Source organism: Sinocyclocheilus anshuiensis, unplaced genomic scaffold (genome assembly GCF_001515605.1).
Source record: "Sinocyclocheilus anshuiensis isolate Anshui unplaced genomic scaffold, SAMN03320099.WGS_v1.1 scaffold262, whole genome shotgun sequence".
Taxonomy (NCBI): domain Eukaryota; kingdom Metazoa; phylum Chordata; class Actinopteri; order Cypriniformes; family Cyprinidae; genus Sinocyclocheilus; species Sinocyclocheilus anshuiensis.
This window is the reverse complement of record NW_015547650.1, coordinates 167,469-179,580: the sequence shown is the minus strand read 5'-3', so window position 1 is coordinate 179,580 and position 12,112 is coordinate 167,469. Positions and strand designations below refer to the sequence as shown.

At 34.8% G+C, this 12,112-nt stretch overlaps 1 pseudogene; it reads right to left on the bottom strand.

Annotated features, from left to right (window-relative positions):
• The window catches only part of LOC107701979 (multiple epidermal growth factor-like domains protein 6), an 81,663-nt pseudogene that overhangs the window by 65,879 nt on the left and 3,672 nt on the right, over positions 1–12,112 (bottom strand).

Genomic DNA, 12,112 nt, shown 5'->3' with positions numbered 1-12,112 from the left:
TGAACTACGGCTCTGTGTATTAAATGCCGCTCCATCTGAAAGCAGGTGATGGCGATTTACTACCAATCACGGAACCAGCTTTACTGAAAAGATGCGCTTGACAATCGTATGCGATTAATTGCACAGCCCTACAATAAATATCACTGTTTTTGGCAGTACTTTGTTTGAAGTTTGGTTTCTTGCCACCATCACAACGCCAAATTAATTACAATCTAAATGTTACCTCATACACCCTAGTCCCACAAGTCGTAACATTTAATGGGGGCTCGTCCGGGATCATCAAAATGAAAAAGAATCCCTGAAATTGTGATCATTTGTGTGTGTGTTGGTGGCAACTCGCGGTATTCAGTGTGTTGGTGGCGTATTCATGCGGAGAGGTATCGTGTTGCTTGTCTGCTTATTCTGCGTTCATTTTAAATCTTTAATTTGCCGAATTTTGTTACTAATCCGACATTAGAGCAGATTCATTTATTGCTGGTAGCGGACCACTATCAGATCTACACACGCAAACATCCAACAACCCAAGATTCCTTCAGATTAGGGCTGCAAGATTTTGGAAAAAAACTCACATTGCGATATATATTGCGATATATATGAACCATATGGTTTGAATAGCTCTATTTGGTGGGGGGGGGCATAGAAAATATAAATCAGCATAGAAAATAAACAAGTTACAAGCACAGATGAATATAACAGAACAAAGATACAAATTAAATAAACATTTTTTTATATTTTTTTCAGGTAAGTCTTACAGTATTCAGGTGCAGAAACTGAATAATGAAATGTAAAATAACACTGCATAGTCTTCACTGTATAAATTAAATTAATAAATCTGTGTTAAAGCTGCAAAAGTGATTTTTCTCTGTGTTTTGTTGTTTGGTTAACATTCATGGCACCGAAAGCAACAGGAACATTAAACTGCTGTGAATATACTGTTACACATCCATTTTCTTTCTCAGTTGTTTACCTTCACCAAAGCCATAAGCAACTGTGTTTACAAGGATACTTGCAGAGACATGCATTTTGACAATTTCACGTGTATGTGTCATTTCAGGCACAAATAGACGCAGAAGTGAACGTACATCTGCGTGGCTTTCACCATGTCTACGCCGGATGCGAGTGAAATGGCGCGACGGACGCAACAAAATACTACAGAACCTAAAATAATCATTGACGCTGTCTGACTACACTGGATACAGCGCGGCACAACACAACAAATTCCTGACAGTAAACTGATGCCTCGTTCTATTTATGAGGTAGGCTACTGACACAAAGTTCAAAATGATTTGCAAAGGTTGCTTTGTCGCGACTTTAGCTGTTGCGGCACAGGGCGGTGCTGTCGTGTCCGGTGTAGATTAATAACAACAACTACAATAATAATGCATGAAATATATTGTATGAAACTATTATGCAAAATATTGTGTTGTATGATGCTATACATTAACATAACTTTCATGCATTATTATTATTACGCCAACAGCAAGAATCAATCAATGATAAATATGCATGAAAGCAAAGAAATATAATAATAATAATGCATGAAAGATACTACATGCAAATATTATACAACAGTGTTGTATAACATATCATGCATTATTATTAATATCAATACAACGACAGCAAGAATAACTAAAAATAAATATGCGTGCATGAAATATAATCTAAAAAATAACAACAACAACAATAATAATAATAATAAAAGACATTGCATAAATTATTATAGAATATATAGTGTTGTATCATTTTATACAATAAGAGCTTTCATTCATTATTATTATTAATATGACAACAGCAACAATAAATAAATATGCAAGTATAATAATAATAATAATGCATGAAAAATGTATAAAATTATTAAACAATATAGTGTTATAATATAATTTTATACAATAACATTTCTTTCATGCATTTAGTATTAATACAACAAAAAAACAACAAAACAAAAAAATAATATGCATGAAAGTAAGAAATAAAAATAATGTATGACATTGTATAAAATATTAGTGTTGTATAATTTTTTATACAATACCATTTTTAATGCATTATTATTATTAATACTAATTCGTCAACAGCAAGAATGAATGAAAGAATGAAAGAATGAATGAATGAATGAATGAATGAATATCCACCACACAACTATCACGAGGAGGAGTTTACTTCAGCCTTTATTTTCTTCAAGCAAATCTATTTTTTTTCTCTCAATTTCGTGGTGAAATATGATCAGGACATGCTTAACAGGATTCGTGAGATTCACTCATATTTTCTTCCTGATTGTCTCTTTTTTCAGTGTCAGTCTGGCATTAAAGAAGATGCATGGAGTAAACTAGGCCGCAGTCTCCATTACGCTTTGCTATAATAGATTGTGGCTTTTAGTTTTTTCGTATGTGTTTGTGCATGCCGACCAAATCAATCAGCATCACTCCTAACGACACACACATAAGAAACTGCCCAGAATAAATGACCAATGGTTACCAGCTGTGCACATCTGACTTTGTCTTCAAGATACCGCTGGTTGCGGCAAACAGACTTGTTGAAAAAATGAAGCAGAAAACAGACGAAAGCCATCAGGTCACGCCACTTCAAACTACATCGGTTGCATCCAGAATCTCTAGAAGCAAATACGCAAGTGACAACTTAGATGCTCATAATGTTGCTGAAAGCTGCGCAATTAATTGAATCTGTCTGCAGCACTTTGATACACAAGCGGCCCTTGGATTACCCATGATCCCAGTGCAAAACCAGTGTCTGTTATCACTCTACTAGACAAAGAGGAGACTACAGTAACTAAAAATGTAGGGCGAGATTTGTGAAGAATTTCCTGTCGTGTGTAGATTATCACCAAAAAACAACATCCTCCATTATTAGCATCCTCTCTCACTGGCTATGACTGCCGTTACAGATAAAATTCTTGGCTTTCAATACATTAGAGACTCAAACAGCCCGAGAAAATGCTCTGTAGGGGGGAAACTTGCATTTTTTTGAAAGGAAATGCTGCAAAAACAATATAACTACACTGTTAATTTAAAGAGTGCACTCACAAAAGCTACTGGATTTTAAGATTCAAGTTTTTTTTTAATACAGAATACAGACTTCTATATTGTATATATACAGGATACAACTTGAAGTGAAATGTAAACCTGGTGCATTAAATAAAAATAAATAGTAGCCTGTTGCCATATTAACAATAATTAATAATAATAATTATTATTATAATTAACAATAATACTAATAATAAATAATTGTACTAATACTAACTGTACTTATTTTTTATACTAATAACAAATAAATAGTGGCCTGTTGCCATATTAATAATAATTAATAATAATAATTATTATTATTATTATAATTAACAACAATAATAATAATAATAATAATAATAAATAATTGTATTCATAATAATAATAATAATAATACATGAAAGATGTTGTATAAAATATTATGAAATAAATAAATAAATAAAAGTGAAGAAATATAAAGTGAATGTATAACGTGGCTGGAGTGTTTAACCATTGGAAATTGACTTACCGTACTGGCAGCTCGGACCGCTGAATCCGGCCGGACAGTGGCAGAGTTGAGCAGAACCTTCTCTGCACTGACCTCCATTAAAGCACACGCCGTAACTGCACACAGCTGTCAGAGACACACAGACACAAAGAGATGCTGATCACACGCCTTTACACCTGGAAGCTGACATGAGACATAAGAACATGCGGCTTCAGCAGCGGTTTCTGTTGTACTATTAGCCTGTTAACACCTGAAGACAAAACACTCTTGCGCACTCCTGAAAACTGACAAACCCTTGCAATAAACAGAGAGTATAACAATAGAGTTGTATGAATATCTTAGATGAACTATCAGAGACAGTTTCAAATCCACATCACCAACACAAATACATTACTGCTGTTAATGTTAACTAAAACTATTAAAAATAATTGTAAATAACTGAAATAAAACAGAACAGAACAAGATAAAATAAAATAAAATAAAACTTGGCAGCTAACTGAAATAAGTTTTATATTATATATGTATATACAGTATGTTATGTTAAAAAATAAATAAAACTATATAGAAATGTCGAAAAAAAAATGACAAAAGTACAATTAAATTGAAATTGAAAATATAAAAATAAAAGCTACTTTAAATTATTTAACATTTACTATAATATTAAATAACAAATATTTACTAAAATATTTAACATATTTTATAATAAACACAAACAAATATAAGTATATAAATAATACTAAAATAACACTGAATGAAATTACACCACCACTGTAACATGTTTTGATATGTGAATGTTGTCATAGTATGAAAGTTATGTCAAAACATGAATATTATTTTCAAAAAGCAAAAACCATCATATTGCACTTTTAAGACCAGTTGACCAGTCACTCAAAGTCTTTGTCATCATATAATATATACGCAAAAAATATCATGCATTTCAAAACCTGAAAGATTGCAATCTAAATATATGAAAAAAGGTTTAACAGAAACCAAAGTAAGCTACACAAGTCAGGATCAAAACATTCTGGAGCATTAGCATTTCCTTTTGAAATATCTGAATACGAACAAACCTTTGGCAATACCCATATTATTACATAATACATTATTACATAAGATGTGCTGGAACTCACGATAATCGAGACAAAACATGATATGAATCTTCATAAACCCTGAAATACCTTCAACTCAAGTCTATTAAATCAAATCCACAAGGATTGTTGTGAGCGATTAGCTGAGCTTCACTCACCTTAGATGACCAATTGTACCAATTCAAGGACACATTCCCATTCTAAACATTAGCAGACCTGAAAGAATGGATGGACAATTACTGTCTTTGTAACAACAGGCATTGTTGGTCATGTGGACAGACCACCCAGGACAGTAGTTAGGCACATTCCTGGTCCTCGTTCAGGACATTTCCGTCTTCAGCAACAAAGACCTGCTTCCATTCACTCATTATTGCCTCTATTGATGGTCAGTTCTGTTTTAAATCACTTTGTCAGCATCAGTCAAAATAACTTGCCACTTTCGCTCCCAACTTCAAATTCTGACTTTTGCTCCTTAAAGAAAAGATGAGTATTTTCAAGTGCACATTTTCTTAAAAGGGAAGGAAGTCTCACTAAAGCCTGCTTCAAGCACCGAGGGCACTTCTAAAACAACCCAGAGTCATTAAGTCAAATGGTATACTTGAGAAACAAAGAAATAAACAGGGTTTCAGCGTGTACGTAGCGTACACCAAAAGACCTCGAATGTAATTAGCTTCAAGATTAACTTTTGCAGACATTTAGACCAGAATGAGAAACAGAATTTGTTTGTCGTCCCACTCACAAGCCTTACCAAATTAAACCAAAGCAATTTTCCTGACGCGCCTTGATGTGTGTTATTTTATGAGTTCCAGTTCTGCAAAGTGACATAAATCTCAAGAAGAAAGCACAAGACAAAAGAAAACCTTTCTGAAAAAGTTTCATCTAGTGGCTTGCAGGGAAAAAAACAATGTTAATAATAAAATTCAACTAATCATAAGTCTACTTTTTAAAGGAATAGTTCACCCAAAAATGAAATTTGCTGAAGATTTACTCTCCCTCACGCCATCAAAGATGTAGATGAATTTGTTTCTTCATGGGAACAGATTTGGAGAAATGTAGCATTTCATCACTTGTTCACCAGTGGATGCTCTGCAGTGAATGGGTGCCGTCAGAATGAGAGTCCAAACAGCTGATAAAAACATCACAATAATCCACAAGTAATCCTCACCACTCCAGTCCATCAGTCTTGTAAAGTGAAAAGCTGAGAAACAAAATAATCATTAGTTTTTAATTTCAAACTGTTGCTTCTGGTTAAAATAATATAGAGGACGCATATTACGCATCTGTAATTTTGCTTTCTCCAGTGAAAAGATCATCTTGTCTGAATCGGGTGAGAAATATGCACAGATCAAGCACCATTAACAAGCAAAAACAGTTCTAAACAGATTTTGTCACTGGAGGAAGTGTTATTATCGATTATGGACTATGGATTAAGGATACTTTGTCCAGAAGTGACAGTTTAAAGTTAAAACATATTAATGATGGATTTGTTTCTTACAAACACACAGCTTTTCACTTCACAAGATGTTAATTGATGGACTGGAGTGGTGTGGATTATTGTGATGTTTTTATCATCTGTTTGGACTCTCATTCTGACGGCACCCATCCACTGCAGAGGATCCATTGCTGAGCAAGTGATGTAATGCTACATTGATGAAGAAACAAATTGATCTACATCTTGGATGGTCTGAGGATCAGTACATTTTCAACAGGTTTTCATGTTTGAATGAATTAATCCTTTAATTTTTAAAAGTCAAAATAATATCTGTTTTGTTGTTGATATCAAAGGTCATGAGTCCAATCAAAAACTACAGTATTTTGCCACAAATTCATCATCACTTGGTAGAAGTTAGCCGGATTAAACAGATGCCGACATTGACAGATTGTGTGACAAGCACTCATCCTTGAGAAAGAAGAACAAAAGTATGCAGACTATTTTAAATAAATACTCACTTGTAACAAGAATAAACAATACAGTTTGCATGCTGACCACAATTTGTTTTATGGAGTGAATTATCGCCTCCCAAGAGCATGAAACCATCAAAATTCAATTGACATTTCGAAACCAGACACTCAAACTATAAATACTGAAAATCAGGCATTCGCTGCTGTTTACAGTTTGCTAAATTGGTCATTTTCCTACTCAGCCAATGTCATGTTAATCATTTTTGTTAATCATGGTCATATTAACAAATTTCAGTGTTTGATTCTAAAGACATTTTATTTGCTTTTGCACAATAAACAATTTTGTGACGCTGTGCTGTGTTGCCAAAATGTTAAATCAGGGTCCTAAGGCCAAATATTTGAGATACAGTACTCTCATCAGAGGAAGCTCATGAGAAGAAGTGTTCTTTAGACCCACTGGGGGGCAAGATGGCTTAAAAGATTTTAGATAACACTAAACATGCTTTAAAACAAGCTAAAACAGAAAATAAAAACAAGATGTAAACTGATGTCTTATTCTTGTTCTTATTTTTTCTTAGTTTCTTAGTTTTATTTTGTTTTGTTCTTTAGAATTACATGTTTTAGTCACATTGGAAAACCTGGATATATGAGGGAATTTTAAAAGTGTGATTTCTAGACCCGGCAACCGTAAAAAAAAAAAAAAAAAATCTACACTTAATAAACTTTTTTGTAATTATGTCAAGTTCTAAGATATTTTAGGTAGAAATTGCTATTTGTGAATATAAAATATAAACAAACAAGCAAATAAATAAATACAAGTGATCACGAACGACTAAGTTTTAAATTCACTGGTAATGAAATGTGTAAATTGCAGAATTAATTTTAAGTATTATATTTATTATTATTGTACTTACTATATTTAATTATTTTAATATTGTATATTGTTATAAATATAATTTATAATATTTAAATAAATATTTAATTAAACAAATTCAATTGCCACTCCTATTTTCTGTAAATTCATATGGTAATTAAAAAAAAAGAACATTCAGTTATTGAAACTTCTGGAATTGCAAAATTTAATTATTTGAATTGTTTATTATTATTTTTTTATTATGGAATGGAATTATTTGAATCATTTATAATTCCATATTTTAAAATATATTTCAAAATATTTATATAAATATATAAATATTTAATTTAAATTGCAGCTCCTAGTTTGAGGCCTTCAAATATTGTCAAGGATGATGGAGGTCCTCAGAGACAAAAAGGTTGAGAACCGCTACATTAAAACTAATTAGCATTTAGGGGGCAAAGCAAAGAAAAGCCATCACTGCACGCTTCCTTTTATCAAGCAGATCCCTAAATGACGGCAACACCTCAGAGACGACCTTTCGACTCCTTAACAAGCTCCAAACTGCCTTTTCTGCCACACACTTTACTGCCGCTGCAAATCCAACAGCCTCTTGATTGTCCATCCCAGCTGGCCAGTGAATCTCGCTGAACGAAAAGGTTGTGAAGACAGACGTTCTGTACGTGTGCCAGTCAGACGGGGGATTTCTGGTGTGAGCATCAACCCGTGTTTTGTCCATGTTCAGTGGCTCAGAAAAAGAAGTGATTAGTTTGTCCCATTTCTTAAAGTACTTCCAGGTCTCAAGTTGCAGAGATAAAAGCCGAGCGCGGTTTAAAGGCAACAGATACTGACGCAGAAGTGGAAAAGATGTTAAGCGGTGTACAGGAATGCATGCTGAGCGTGTTTAAAAACAAACCAAAGCTGGATCGGGGGACGAGGCCTAAATTTTGCAGGTATAATGAGCAGTTTCACCTTCTCTGAGAGACAAAGGGGTCTTTGAGGTTTGTGTTGGCTCTAGTAATAAGACTCCAGAGAAAATCACAACTTGCAGGATAAACTGTTATGCAACTGTCAGTCATTCTGGCATGAGACCACTAGAGCCGCCACGAGTCCGGGATAAAAACGAACTGTGGATGTTAACTTGATTAAGAGAAGGATTTAGTTTAGGGGGCTTTGGGTACAAGGAACTGTTTTGACCGAATGTGACCTGGAGTCTCAAAACCACTTCTGGGAACCATAGAGTCCCTTCATCCAAAAGAGAACAACAGACCCAATCTTAGTCAGGATAGATGCCAGGCTTGATTTGACAATGAACACGAGGATCATCAAGTCAAAAAAACACTAAAAATATGCCATGACAAGCTACGCAAAATCGCGTTCATAATCGCAGATGATTTAATCGCGCCATAATGAAATTGAAGAAATCATTTTGCGATTATGAAAGCTGTTTGCGTAGCTTGTCAGTGAACTACGGACTCAGATAAACCATATATTGTCGTTGTCGTGTGTTTATTAGTCACGTTGAATTAATGAAAGCAGTTAAATCTTCTGTTTATTCAGCAACCGCTATAGGCATTTCCTGGGTTTCTTCTGAAGGGTGTATTTAGAGTTTCCTCGCGAGAGCGCCCTCTGGCCTTCGGATGGAGATTTACTGCTGATCACAGAACCATGCTTCACTGAAAGATACGCATGACAATCTCAGCTTCTGCCTAATCGCGATTTATCACCTTTGCGATTTAATTTCGATTAATTGTGCAGCCCTAACGCCATGCATGCACAAAACTCTAACTAAGGCTTTTAGACAGTACAAGCTATTGAATGGACCTCTCACAGCCCCATATTCATGCCTGGCAAATTAAATATGGCGTCTACTCTCACTAGAGGCACTATGACAGCATTTCGAACAAAATCAGGCCCTAACGAAGTTCAAAACAGCTTGCCAAAGTTAACTTTCTGGAAAAGTTAGCTCATTCTGTTAAAAACCACTGGAAATCTTCTAAATTAACAAAAAGTGTAAACCCCGAAGAACATTCATTTATTGAAACTTCTGGAATTAAAGGGACACCCAAAATAAAAAATTTGCTGTTAATTTACTCATCCTCAGGCCATTCAGGATGTCAGTGGCTTTTTTATAACAGTAAAGAAGATTATTGTCTGAAACCGTAGTCATTGATGATTCATAAAATGCAAGTCAACAGCTGCCCGTTTTTGAGAATCAAAAAGGCATATCAACGAACACAAAATAATACCCGTGGCTTCTGACGATATAATGAAGTCTTATGAAACAAAATGATCAGTCTGTGCATGAAACTGAACATTATTTACAGAGCCTCAGGCAATTAGGGAAGTCCAATTATTTTCTGAATTCTTTTCAATGAACTGGTTTAATTCACTAGTTATTTTATGTTATCATGTTATGACGTAATGTATACGCAATTATATTACTAAAGCACCCAATAATGAAGCATGTCTAAAGCATATAAATTGAATTAACTAGTCTTCATCAGCTCAACGTTTTACATAAGCAATGAGAAACTATAAAAACATTAATTTCGGCCTTCGTTCAAGTGCTCAGTTTACTGCCTCACCCGCTCATCGTCTTTGGTCAGAGTTGAACTGTTTCCTCAGTTCAGTGACTGTCGGGGGACTGTTGGCGTCATAGGATCATATACGCTGGTATTTTGACTAATTTCGAGTTGGAGTGACTGTCAGGCGTCCAAAAGTGTGTTTTGAGTAACTTGTAGATCTGTGCTGATCGAGCCACAAACTGTTTTAGATGATACAAAAGGTTTTTTTAATTCTCAAAACAGGCAAACTGACCTGCATTTAATGAATCACCAAGGACCATGGTTTCAGCTAAAAATGGTCTTTTTAGTCACCTAGATCTTGGATGGCCTGAGGGTGAGTAAATTAACAGCAAATTTTCATTTTTGGGTGAACTGTTCCTTTTAAACTTCTTACTCAACTTAAAACGCCACTGGACAGAGCACCTTGGTATATCACTGTTCAGGTATGTTAAACTCCTTTTTACTCGCTGTGAGTATATCATGGCCTAATAAGGGTCCATAGCTAGGCTACTCTTCGTCAGGGGTGCTTGTGGAAGTATGTAGACTATGACAGTCCTATAAAATCCTATCAAAGGATTCCCAACTGGTCCATTTAGGCACAGCAAAACTCCTCCGAAAAGACAAACCAGAGGAGCTCTCTTGTTACCAGAACAATGACAATGACAAGACCCCACCCAGACCAGACAGCAAACGGGATGAGCTGCTGAAATCCAATTACAAACCGGGCCTTTTGGCTTTAGAAAGTAAAACAAATTCAGACAAAGTGAGATCAGGGCTTTGTTGCTAAGGCAAGCATGACAATTAGAATCATTTAAACTAAACCACCAACCCTGAGTATTAAAATGTGGTGTGTAATTCATCCCATGTACTACATGATGATGCTTCAGATCTGCAGCTTTATGAGAGGTGTGCTATTACAGTACAAAACTTATTTTTACCTGGCATACAATAAAACGAGCAAAAATCCCATAGACGTATTACACCAGTGCTCAAAATTTTGAAAGATTTTTTCATGTTTTTGAAAGAAGTCTCTAATGCTCACCAAGGCTGTATTTATTTCAGCAAAAATACAGTTAAACAGTGAAATATTATTATAATTTAAAATAACTTTTTTTATTTGAATATATTTTAAAATGTAATTTATTCCTGATGAAAAGCTGAATTTTCAGCATCATTACTCCAGTCTTCAGTGATCCTTCAGAAACCATTCCAATATGCTGATTTGCTGCTCAATCAACATTTCTTATTATTTTCAGTATTGAAAACAGTTGTGCTGCTAAATATTTTAGTTTAATGATATACTTTTTTTTTCAGGATTTTTTGATGAATAGAAATTTCAAACGAACAGCACATTTCAGAGAGTTTGAATAGTAAGCAACCACACCAGTCCACACTACAAGTGGTGCAACTAATCTGTGCAAATTTTTCTCCAGTCTGCACCCTGGTAAGTCATCATAAAGCACTGACTCTAGTCAAACCCATAAAGCAATTCAGAATCCACAAGCAAGAGGATTACAGCAAATCTTGATACTAATTTCCTAATTCCACAGTGGACAGGTGGGATGGAATGGAATGTGTGACTAGTTCATGGTTTAACAGTCGCAAACATGCAAAAAAAAAAAAAAACATGAACCTTCATGTTAGAGTTGAAACACTCTCTAATCTATAATCTGGACACATTTACACCACAGTAAAATGAATTACCTGGAGCATGAAACTCTTAAAGGGGTCATAGGATGCCCATTTTCCACAAGTTGATATGATTCTTTAGGGTCTTAATGAAAAGTCTGTAACATTTTTCAATGGTAGTGTAAAAAACACCTTTTCAGAGAACGCAGTTTTGTAGCATTTTCCTTTAAATGTTAATGAGCTCTGCTGCCCCCGCCCCTCTCTTCTGAGCCGCTCTCTGAGGGACTGTTTACTTTAGTCGCATTCATCGTGAAACTTGCTAATTAGCACATTATTAGGAAAGGCGATTTGCAAAGATGAATTTAAAACACCTTACACTCACTTCTTCTGTAGGTGAAGCTGGATCACGAATGATTCGCGCGAACATAGATGCATTTAGGTAGATCGAGGGCGCATTCTTTAAAAATAAAAACGTAATCCTCTGCGTCTTCATCGGCTCAGATGTCGGGAGTAAATGACGACTGCTATGTTCATTATTACATCCAACAACAGAACACCTCAATCGCTTA